The sequence below is a fragment of the Ailuropoda melanoleuca genome, chromosome 5 (assembly GCF_002007445.2).
Source record: "Ailuropoda melanoleuca isolate Jingjing chromosome 5, ASM200744v2, whole genome shotgun sequence".
In the NCBI taxonomy this organism is placed as follows: domain Eukaryota; kingdom Metazoa; phylum Chordata; class Mammalia; order Carnivora; family Ursidae; genus Ailuropoda; species Ailuropoda melanoleuca.
This window is the reverse complement of record NC_048222.1, coordinates 115,159,037-115,169,869: the sequence shown is the minus strand read 5'-3', so window position 1 is coordinate 115,169,869 and position 10,833 is coordinate 115,159,037.

The following is a 10,833-nucleotide window of genomic DNA, read 5'->3' as shown; positions in this document are numbered from 1 at the left end:
TTTGCTCCTCCTAAAAATACTGAAAACTGTAAAGAACCTGATTCCTTTTGAATTCAAGAAAAAGTAATCAAGGACAGTCGAATACTTCATAGAAAAGTACTGTGCAGCCATAATCTCACTCCTGCTTTTCAACTGAGTGTGAGAACATGATAGAAGGAAGTTGGGAGCTGGCAACCAGAGATAAAATAGTTTCTTCCTTCGGCAATTCATCCTTTTCTGAACCTGGAAGAGGAGGAGATGAGGAGAGAGCTGCAGCTGATCTCTGAGCGGTGACTGGCTGGAGGCACCATGACACCAGCCAAGCCTAAAGGATAAAGCAAATCCCTGGGCATGGCTTTGGATTCCAAGCCAAGCAATTCAAGGTAAATTACAAAAAGCATTCTAATCAAGGCCAACATGTGTCTGATTACCATAAACAGGTATATCAGTAAAGTTAGTTTAAAAGTTACCCAGTTTTTCCATAATCTTTCCATAGTCTTTATATGCCTTAAGAGTGACTATAAAGCTTCAGTTAAGCACAATAGTCATTAAAAGTATTTAATAAGGTTTTCAATTGAAGAGCAAAAATAATGCACAAATTGGGGATTATACATCAGGGGGTCAGATTACTAATTAAACAAGGAGATTAAACCTATTATTTATCTCTGTTCCTTCCCAAAACCCAACAAATATTAATATTAAAAAAGTAAAAATATATTAACTCTCATGTTTTCAGAGCACGGGTAAGGGCTGGGCAACTGACCCTAGATTGGGGAAAGAGAATCCAAGTCTCCCAGAAAGAAATCACAGAAAACAAGAGAGCATCCAAGAGCAGAAGAGAAGTATCAACAAAGTTCTGGAAGCTAGAAAAGAGGTGGTCTTGTGGTAACTGAGTTAGTCAAAGAGAGAGGGCTGGAAAGTACCATAGTGGAGAATATGAGAGGAAGACAAGAAGTACTATCTCTTCACACCAGAGGATTTCAGAAAGATCCAAGATTTGGAAGTGCTGAGAGACAAGGCTGACTGATAAATTACACCCCCAATTTTTCTCAATTGAGTAGATAATCAGTTAGGACCTAGATGCAGGAGCCAGACAATAGAAATCAAAATGTCACCTTGAAAGGGATCTGGATTGGATCCTGGACCAGAAAGATGTGTGGAAAAGCTGATGAAATTCAAATAAGGTCTGTGGATTGGTTTACTGTATTGTGTTCTCAATCTCCTGCTCTCTCTATCTTTGTACCGTGGTTAATAAGACATGAACATCAGGGGAAGCTTGACGAAGGGTATAGGAGAAGTCTCTACTGTTTTGGCAACCTGCCCATAAGTCTAAAATCATTTCAAAATTTAAATGGTTTTTAAATGTCTCTTTTATTACTGATAAAGCTCTCATTAGAAAATACAGGTTATTCTGTTTGAATCAGATGAATGTGCCAACTCCATTCCCGAATTACATCTGCCCAATCATAATCACAGGCAATGATGTGCCAACTCCAGCCTCACCACAGGATAAACCAGCAGGCCCAACCCTGACCCGTGGCTGAAAGCTGAAGAGAAAGCACACTCTTTATACATGAATAAATTTTAAATTTAAGACTTTAGGATCACCTAAAAGAAAGGGAAGAGGAAAAGACTGTTTGCCCACTTCTCCCATATGGTACAATTAAGTCACTCTTATCACCTGGGGAGAAGCGAAGGAGAGAGAAGAAAGAATTCAGGAGTATTCTTCTAATGCTAATCTCAGACTTTTGGGACTCAAGACCCCTTCACACTATTAAAAATTACTGAAGACCTGGAAGAACTTTTGTTCATGTTGGTTTTATATGTATAAATATAGATACAGAGATATTTACCATAAAGCTGGTACCTACTGATTAATTTATTTAAATAATATTAGTAAACCCGGCACATATTATCATAAATAATGTATTTTATGAAAGATAATTATATATCCCAAAACAAAAAAATAACGAGAAGGGTGGCTTTGCTGCACATTTTTACAAATCTCTGTGATGTCTGTGCTTCACAGAAGACAGCTAGATCCTCTTATCTGCTTCTGCATTCAATCTGTTGTGATATCATACATCATGTTGCCTCTGGAAAATTTTTCTGTATGCTCATAGAAGAATGTGAATGAAAAGGGCAAATAATATCTTTGTATTATTATAAAAATTCTCTTGACCTTTCAGACCCCCAGGACACACTCTGAGAACCGCCATTTTAATAAATGCCCCTCTACAGGCAATAACAGCAAAACACACGTTCCCCCAAAGGAGACGGTAAAGACCGGTGAAGGTGGGAGGATGAGTCCAAACCAAAGCAGCGTTGGTTGAAAGTCTGTCTATGAAGCAGTTAAATCCCTACTCCTAAGTCCCCTCTCTTACCTCAGGTGACTCACTCTTTTTTTAAGCTGGCAATTTACTGAGAGGCAAAGCCCAGACAAGCTCTAGACTCAGGGTGCCAGCCAGAGATGGGAAACACCCTACTAAAACAGGAAAACTGGGTGAACTCATGCATAAGGTGCAATGAGACCCCAATTGCTTTGGCCCCATTTGGCTTTTAAAATCCTGGCAGCCTACTTTGTTATCCACCCCCAACACACACATCCAAAGCAAGAGATTGGGTAATTTTTCTCTGAGGAAATTGAACAACTCAAGAACAAAAGACCTATAAATACTGATAGTTGGGATATCCGTCAATGAAACAAAACCAACCAATTACCCTAAATTAAAGCCCACATTTTGACAAGGCCTGCCTCTGCACGCTGTTCCAATCAGCTCTTGATGCACCACTCTTCAGTGCTAACAGACAGTCCAGGATTACTAAGCCAAACATTTTCGGAAAGCGTCCGATGGGGAAAAAAAATAGACCAAATGATGAAGGTAGAATTGAAGTGCAAAAAAGTTTTAAAAAAGGAAAAGAAAAAAGAAAAACCTTCATCAAACAATAAAGGACTTCTTGAAAGTTAAAAATATCAAAGCAGAAATTTAAAAATCAATAAAAGTTTTGGAATATACAGTTGAGGAAATCCTTCAAAAAGTAGATCAAAGAAAAATCGATAGAAAAATAGAAAAAATAATATTAAGAAAACCAGAGAATTGATACAGGTTAAACAGGCAATAAATTTGACCCCCAATAAAGATAACTGAGAAAATCATCAAATAAATAAAAACAAAAACTTCACAGAATTAAAGAGCTTGAGTTCCTAAAATGAAAGAGCCCATCACATACGCTGGAAAAAGTTCGCTTCTGAAACAATTAAATCCCTACTCCTAGGTCCCCTCTCTTAGCTGGCACAATCAGGTGATATCTCTTTCTATGCTGGTAATTTACCAAGAGGCGAAGCCTAGACAAGCTCCAGAATGAAGCTTGGAGTTTGAAGAAGAAAAACACACACACACACACCTAGATATGAAGCTCTGGAATACAAAGGATAAAGAGAGAAGCCTAAAAGCTGTAAGAACACAAGAACAAGGAACACATGACAATGGAGATTCAGAAGGGCTTGAGCTGGCAATAATAACTCAGAAAACTACATGATAATGATAATGGAACAATGCCTTCAAAATTCTGAAGAACAATAATATAAACCTAGAATTCTAAACCCAAACCTTCGTTCAGGGATGAGGATAGATTAAAGACATGTTTATAAATGCAAAGGCTGAAATAGGTTCCTTCCCAGCCAACCCTTTTCAAGATGCTACTAGAAAATGTAATGCAGGGCACCTGGGTGGTTCAGTCGGTTAAGCCTCTGACTTCATCTGGCGTCAAGATCTCAGGGTCCTGGGATCGAGCCCCACATCAGGCTCCCCACTCAGCAAGGAGTGTGTTTCTCTCTCTCCCTCTGCCCCTCTCCCTCCCCCTGCTTGATCTCTCTCTCTCTCTCAAATAAATAAATAAGATCTTTTTAAAAAGAAGAAGAAAAAGGAGAAAAGAAAATGTAATGCACCAAAAGGAATTAGTCAACCAAAGAGAAAAAAACATGGAATCCAGGATAAAAGATGTTGTAGCCAGTCTTCAAAGTGGACCCAAATGAGCCCCTCTTTCTGGAATTCACACCCTTGTTCACTTCCCTACCATGCTGGGCAAGAATTAGTCTGTGAGACCAACAGAAAATGACAGAAGTAATAATCGGTCACTTCTGAGATTAGGTTATAAGGGACACTGGAGATTCCATCTTGGTCACTCTCTTGCACTTTTTCTCAAGTCACTCACTTTGGGGGAAGTCAGCTGCCATGAGATGAGCAGCCCATAGGGAGGTCCCTTTGGTGAGATTGGCTCTTCCCACCAAAAGCCACAAGAGTAAGTTTAGAAGCAGATTCTCCCACCCCAGTCAAGCTTCAGATAATCACAGACTCTTGAAAAACCCTGAACCAGAGCTACCTAGCCAAGCTGTTCCTGGATTCTTGACTCACCGAAACTGTGAGAAAATAAATGCTTATTGTTTTAAGCTGCTAAATTGGGGGTGATTTGTTACACACCAATAGACAATTCATCCAACCCAGAGGAGAAGTGAAAGAAATTCCCAAGATAAGAAAGCCCCAGGGCAAGAGCCCGGGAGCAATCTTAGCATCCAGTCCAGGTTTGAGCAGGAAGCCAGAGGGCTCTAAGGAAGGAAGCCTCCCCCCCTGAAAAGATCAGAACCAATGTAATTGTCTTACGTAGCTTTTTTGATAGAGAGACGTGCATTCATTTACTTCAATATGAATATACATTTAATTACATTCACGGACACTTTAATTTCCAACTGGAAGTATTAACAGGTACAAAAAAAGCCTGAGCAGAAGAAAAATTGGAATAATTATTAACTCTAGAGGAGAAAAAGATGGTTAAAGGAAGGAAACATAACTAAAGTACATACGTAGCCCAGCTGTGAACAATATTTATAAAGTCATAGTAATGTAGATGCCAAATACTGATTTACACCAAAATTATAATAATTCCACTGAGAGTATGGAGAAATGAAAGTACGTTTGGCAGGGAGTGGGTAGTGGTACGGTATGCCATCTAAGAAAGCTGAAACTTAGCTTCTTTAGTAGGAAGTCAGGAGATAATGTGTAAAATGTAAAGATCAAAAAATTGCAGTGTAAGTATGTTACTGAGAACTTCAAAGGTTAATACCAAGATAAGAGCTAAAAGCATTGGAATTGGTTGACGCTGGGAAGCAGAAATTAAGGTTGGAGGGAATGGGGCCATATAGTGCTCTTCCACTTACAAGCTTTATCTTTCTCTTTGTCTTAAAAACAAACAAAACCCTTGGATTAAAATAAAATTGTAACTTAGTATTTACCCACCATAGGATAAAATCAAGATTCAATGTCTATAATTAATAAATCACCAGATAGAAAATGTCTTCCGCTATTTGTCAGTAGCCACGAGAAGAGACCAAAACGAGAAATAATCAAATGTGCTTCCGTCTGGGAGGCAGGACTGGGAATGGCATTCCAGTATTTATTACTGTGTTACAAATTCCCCCAAAACTTAGTAGTTTAAAACAAAGAATCACGGGACACCTGGGTGGCTCAATTGGTTAAGGGTTGGCTCAGGTCATGATCCCAGGGTCCTGGGATCGAGTCCAGCATTGGGCTCCCCACTCAGCGGGAAGTCTGCCTCTGCCTCTGCCTGCTGCTCCCCCTGCCTGTGCTCTCACTCTCTCTCTCTGGAAAATAAACAAAATCTTTTTTAAAAAAATTTTTTTAATAAAATAAAACAAAAAGAGGGGTGCCTGGGTGCCTCAGGCGTTAAGTGTCTGCCTTCGGCTCAGGGCGTGATCCCGGCATTGTGGGATCGAGCCCCACACCAGGCTCCTCCACTGGGAGCCTACTTCTTCCTCTCCCACTCCCCCTGCTTGTGTTCCCTCTCTCGCTCGCTTGTCTCTCTCTGTCAAATAAATAATAAAATCTTAAAAAAAAAAAAAAAAAGAAATGTCATAAATCAATCAATCAATCAATCAATAACGAAAAGAATCGGGACCTGACACAAAAACAACGCAGGGCTTGGTAGGATAGGGCTGTCTCTGCCACCCCGGCAGCCAGCTGGGATAGCTCAGCAGGGGTGTAAGCAACGCTCGCCCCGGACTCCAGCACCGCACAGCGTCAGAGAGCCAGCTCTTAGCGTCGGACTCCTGTGTTCCGCCCTACACCCACACTGGATTCCTAAGGCGCCTTTATTCATTCATGCTGTTTTGCCAACTTGCTATCAGCCTCTAGGAATAAGAGAGAAAATCATCCAGATCAGAGAGACGGAGGGCCACGGAACACGTGCGGAGCCCTGCCCGAAGGGCTCCACTCTCCCCAGAGCCCCAGTCGGGAAAGCGGCAGGAAATTTGAAACGCGTTCGAGATAGTGCTGCTTTCCCTACCCTGGGGTAGCCCTCAGCGTTCCGGTTTCCTCTGACCCAAGCAGGAGATGGGCCATTTATACATTTCGGAATGAGACCATAAATGAGGCGGCCTTTTCCTGCGTTTCTCCTGCGTGTTTTCAAAGAAAAAGAACTGCGGCCGGCCCTGGCCTTTTACCGCATGTGCGCGAGGCCCAAGTCACAGGCCCGCACAAGGAGCTGGGTGACAGGGAAGCTGTCTGTCATACCGCGTCCTGCTAGGAGATGAGCAGCTCTGAATGAAAGATTGAAGAAAGAAAGGCCATTCCCAGACCTCTTGGAAACTGCCCCAAGACTGGAGCTTGACTCCTTTGTGTCTGAAGTCAAGTGACTGCATCTGGTTGGGTGACTTTTAAGGTTGGACACGGGTGACATTTCTAAGGGTTGAGTCTGAGAACACCCCATTGCTTTGACACTGGGTTGTGAAGAGGAACACAGTGCAGCCCCACGTGTCATAGGTCTTTTTGAGAAAAGAGCCTTTCTTAAAACAATTTTACTTCATGCAAGTTATAGTGATTTTGAAAACTGGTTTCCTTTTTTTTTCCTTCTTTTCGCTTTTGTCTGAAATTCTACTATAGTAATAACAGAAAATGTAAACTGGGCTGGAGCTCTTCTGTTCCCGGGGTGAGGCATGATCAGCAATTACAGCTGGGAGCTAATACAGCAAGGCTAATAGCGATCAACAGGTGATACGAGGACCTTAGCTTCACGCTCATGAAAGCCTTTTTTCTAGACTTACTATCATTCTTTCTGTTGAAGATGTTTACATACAGTGAAATGACCAAAAACAAAAAAACAAAAAAGCTGAAAAAAGCCAATTTGTTTAAGCCTCCGATTGCGTTTGCCTTCCTTTATTCAAGTCTTGCGAGTTGTCTACTCTTTTATTTATGTATTTAAAAATTCAAAGGAAATTACTAGCCTGAAATTTCCAAACATGCCAGAGGGTGCACGGTATGCACATCAATTAATCAGGGGCTTCCATTCAACTACAGAAGCCCAAGAGAAGTCTCCAGCAAGAAACCAGTATGCTTTCACCTCCAGAGTTCTGCATCATTTGGCTAATCAGAAAATATTTATTAGGGAAGTATCTTTCCGGTACTCTTCTAGGCTCTGGGAGACATAGCAGTGTTCTGGATGTCTATGAAATATGCCAAAATATAGTGGCTTAAGAAATAGCAATCACTGTATTATTAAGCCACATAGTTCTGGAGGTCGACTAGGGTAACCTAGGCAGTTGTCTCTTGGGGTCTCTGACACAGTTTCAGTCAGACGGTGACTCGAACCTGGAGTCATCACAAAGGCTTCCCTCAATGACATGGCTGGCAATTAATGCTGGACCTCAACTGGGGAGTGTCACTGTATCATTGGACATAGCTTATTCTTGTAGTCTGGGTCTCCTCACAGCATAGCAGCAGGGTTCCAAGGCAGAATCCCAAAGGACCGGGAGGAAGCCATATTGCCTCTTATGAGTTAGCCTTGGAAAACACATAGCATCGCTTCTGCCAACAGTCACAAGCCTGCCAAGATTCAAGGAGAAGCAGCATAGGTCCACACATCTCTCGATGGATGTCACATTCTAAGAATATAAGAGCTCTCGTGGCCATCTTGCAAATTCAAATATGCCAGGAAAACTAAACAAAAATATAAAGTCTCTGCTCTTGTACATATGTTCAGGGACAAAGGGAGCCTAGCAATAAACAAATCAAGAGATAAATAAAGGAATTATCGGGTGATAATAATTCTATGAAGAAGAATAAGGGAAAGAAAGGGGTATTGAGAGTATCATTTATGTTATAGAGAATGGTCACAAAAGTTTTCTCTCATAAGAGGCCATTTGTGCAGAGATTCTGGAGTGAATGAGCCATGCAGATAGTAGAGCAAGAACATTCCAGGTGGAAGAAATAGCAAGGACAAAGATCACAAGAGTGCGTCACGTGGTCAGAGAAAGACCAGGAAGCCAGTTTGGTCAGAACAGTAACAAAAACTCAAGAAGAGGGCAAAGAGGTTGCTGGAAACCAATCTCACAAAGCCTTTGGCCATAGTGAGGACCACGGTCTTTGCGCTGCATGAAATGGGAAGCCTTAGAGAGTTTTTAGGGGAAATGACAAAAACTGACTTGCATTTCATAGGAAAATCCAGCTGCTGTGTGAAAAGTAGAAGCACGGCTGCCAGATCAAGGGAAAGAAGGAGACCAGTTGAGAGACTTGCAATCACCCAAGGGGGAGATGAAGGTTCCTTGAACAAGGTGTTAGCAGCGGACATGGTGCGATGTGATCAGGTTTGGATGCTAAAAATATTAAACTCTATTTTTTTTTGCATTCAGATAATAAGCCATTTTTTATTTATTTATAACCATTATTTATTTTTTGTTGATTGATCTAAATATTAAAACCCAACTTAAATCATTAAAGTTGAAAGATAAAAATGCATCAATTATCAGCAATTGTCTTTGGCCCTATGGGTTATCTCACACACTTTGGAAAACTTTCCCTTCTACAACTTTAATATATTTCCTTCCTTTGACATAGTCTAGTCCCCTGTATTCAAAGTGAAATGTAAACTTAAGGTAATCATCACAGAGGCCAAAAACCATTTGACTGAACTATCCACGCAACGGAAGAAAAAGTGTTTCAGGGATCCATATGATCTAGGTAATTACCTCAGATTTCCACTTCCTTTTACATATGCAGATAACAGTAGCAGCTGGGGTGAAATTCATGAGTAAGAAAAATGTCACCCCTGTGAGGTAAATGGCTTTTTGTAGGACAAGAGAGTAAATCTCTCTTCAGGGTACTAGGTGCCCTAAAGGAGGTCGTTCCCTCCCACACATCAGATCACTTTATTCCCAGGGAGTTTTCGGTTCCTGCCGGCTCATTGACCACACAGCCAGGACGGTTAGGCAGCCCTTAATAGATTATGGGCTATTTCCTTATTATGTTTGCTAAATGGTGGTGCAGCTTATCATTTTTCTCATGTAGGGAAATTTCACGAGGTCTCTCTGGCCTAGCCAAATCCCAAAACAGGATTCCCCGTTTATTCCCCACTGCCGTAAATAAAAGTTAGTTGAACCAATTAAAGAGTCCGTAATAAGCCAATTAGTTGTTCCTCACTTTTCTTAATGACTGTATAATGTGTGGCTGCTCAAATTACAGCTGATTTGATAAGATTCTTGGCTATGCTGCTACTACTGCAGTTTGGCATTATTTCATTGCTTTCAGGATCCACGGCACCGGTCCAGTAGCTAAGATTCTCCTTTGAGAGTGCATTGGAATTAGTTTGGTTTTCTTTTTTTTTTTTTACAAGATAGCCATTCCCCCCTCAAATCCAGCATCATGACCGGCAATCCAAAGTGCTGTAACATGGCCCCCAGCAAAACTAAGTGGGAACCAAACCACAGCCTGACTACGAGGCCCCTCCCTGCGGAATCAGACGACACCAGATAGAAGGGAGTGTTATTTCCAAACTTACACTAATACCTTGCTGCACAAGGGATTAATCGCCACGTTCTGTTAGGTTCTCTTTGCCATGATTCAGCCACCAAGATCAAGCAGGAAAGACCTCTCCAAGGCCAAGATCCTATCCACAGATTATGAGGAAAGAGAAACTCTTAGATTATTGTAAAGCAGCCAGCTCTAGTATCCAAAGAAAAAACAACAAGCTTTAGGGAAAGAAAAGAAAAGAAGAAAAGGAAAAAAAGAAAAGAAAAGAAAAGAAAAGAAAAGAAAAGAAAAGAAAAGAAAAGAAAGAAAAGAAAGAAAAGAAAAGAAAAGAAAAGAAAAGAAAGAAGGAAGGAAGGAAGGAAGGAGGAAGGAAGGAGGAAGGAAGGAAGGAAGGAAGGAAGGAAGGAAGGAAGGAAGGAAATTGTGTAGCTTCGTCAACATTTATTTTCACCAAACAACTCATTAAATCACTATAAAAGTCAATGCATATGGTTGGATATGACAGTTTAAATTCCAGCAAGAGTTATAAGTCAAGTTAAACTCATAATACATAATGTAGTCTGGGTGTCTCATCCATGAATTATAACATTTTTATTACATCCCAACTGCAAATTATCAACTTGTTCCCTGTCCTGCCAATCTCTTGATTAAATAAGGGACTGTTAGGCATTCTGAAAATATATTATGGTAAAGGATGACTCTATCATTTGTCTCGGTTATTTCGATACCCTTATTTAAAGCTTTATCACCAGAACAGCTGGCCCAAACTGAATTGTTGATTTAGTAAAGTGATAGCAGCAGGATGAAATAGAAAAAAAAAAAAATTTTTTTTTTGGCCTAAAAGTCCTGTGTTCCATAGTCATTATCTTGCTGTGTCTCCTCATATCTCTAATACTTGTGTGCCTTTGATATTTCAGTGTCCATTTTGATCACTTAGTTCCTTCTCTTCAAAGTTATTCTTGCTTTACAGGCTTCATTCCCATGGGCCCAACTGAAGGGTATTTTATTCTGTGTCTTACACTGATAATGGGGCAAT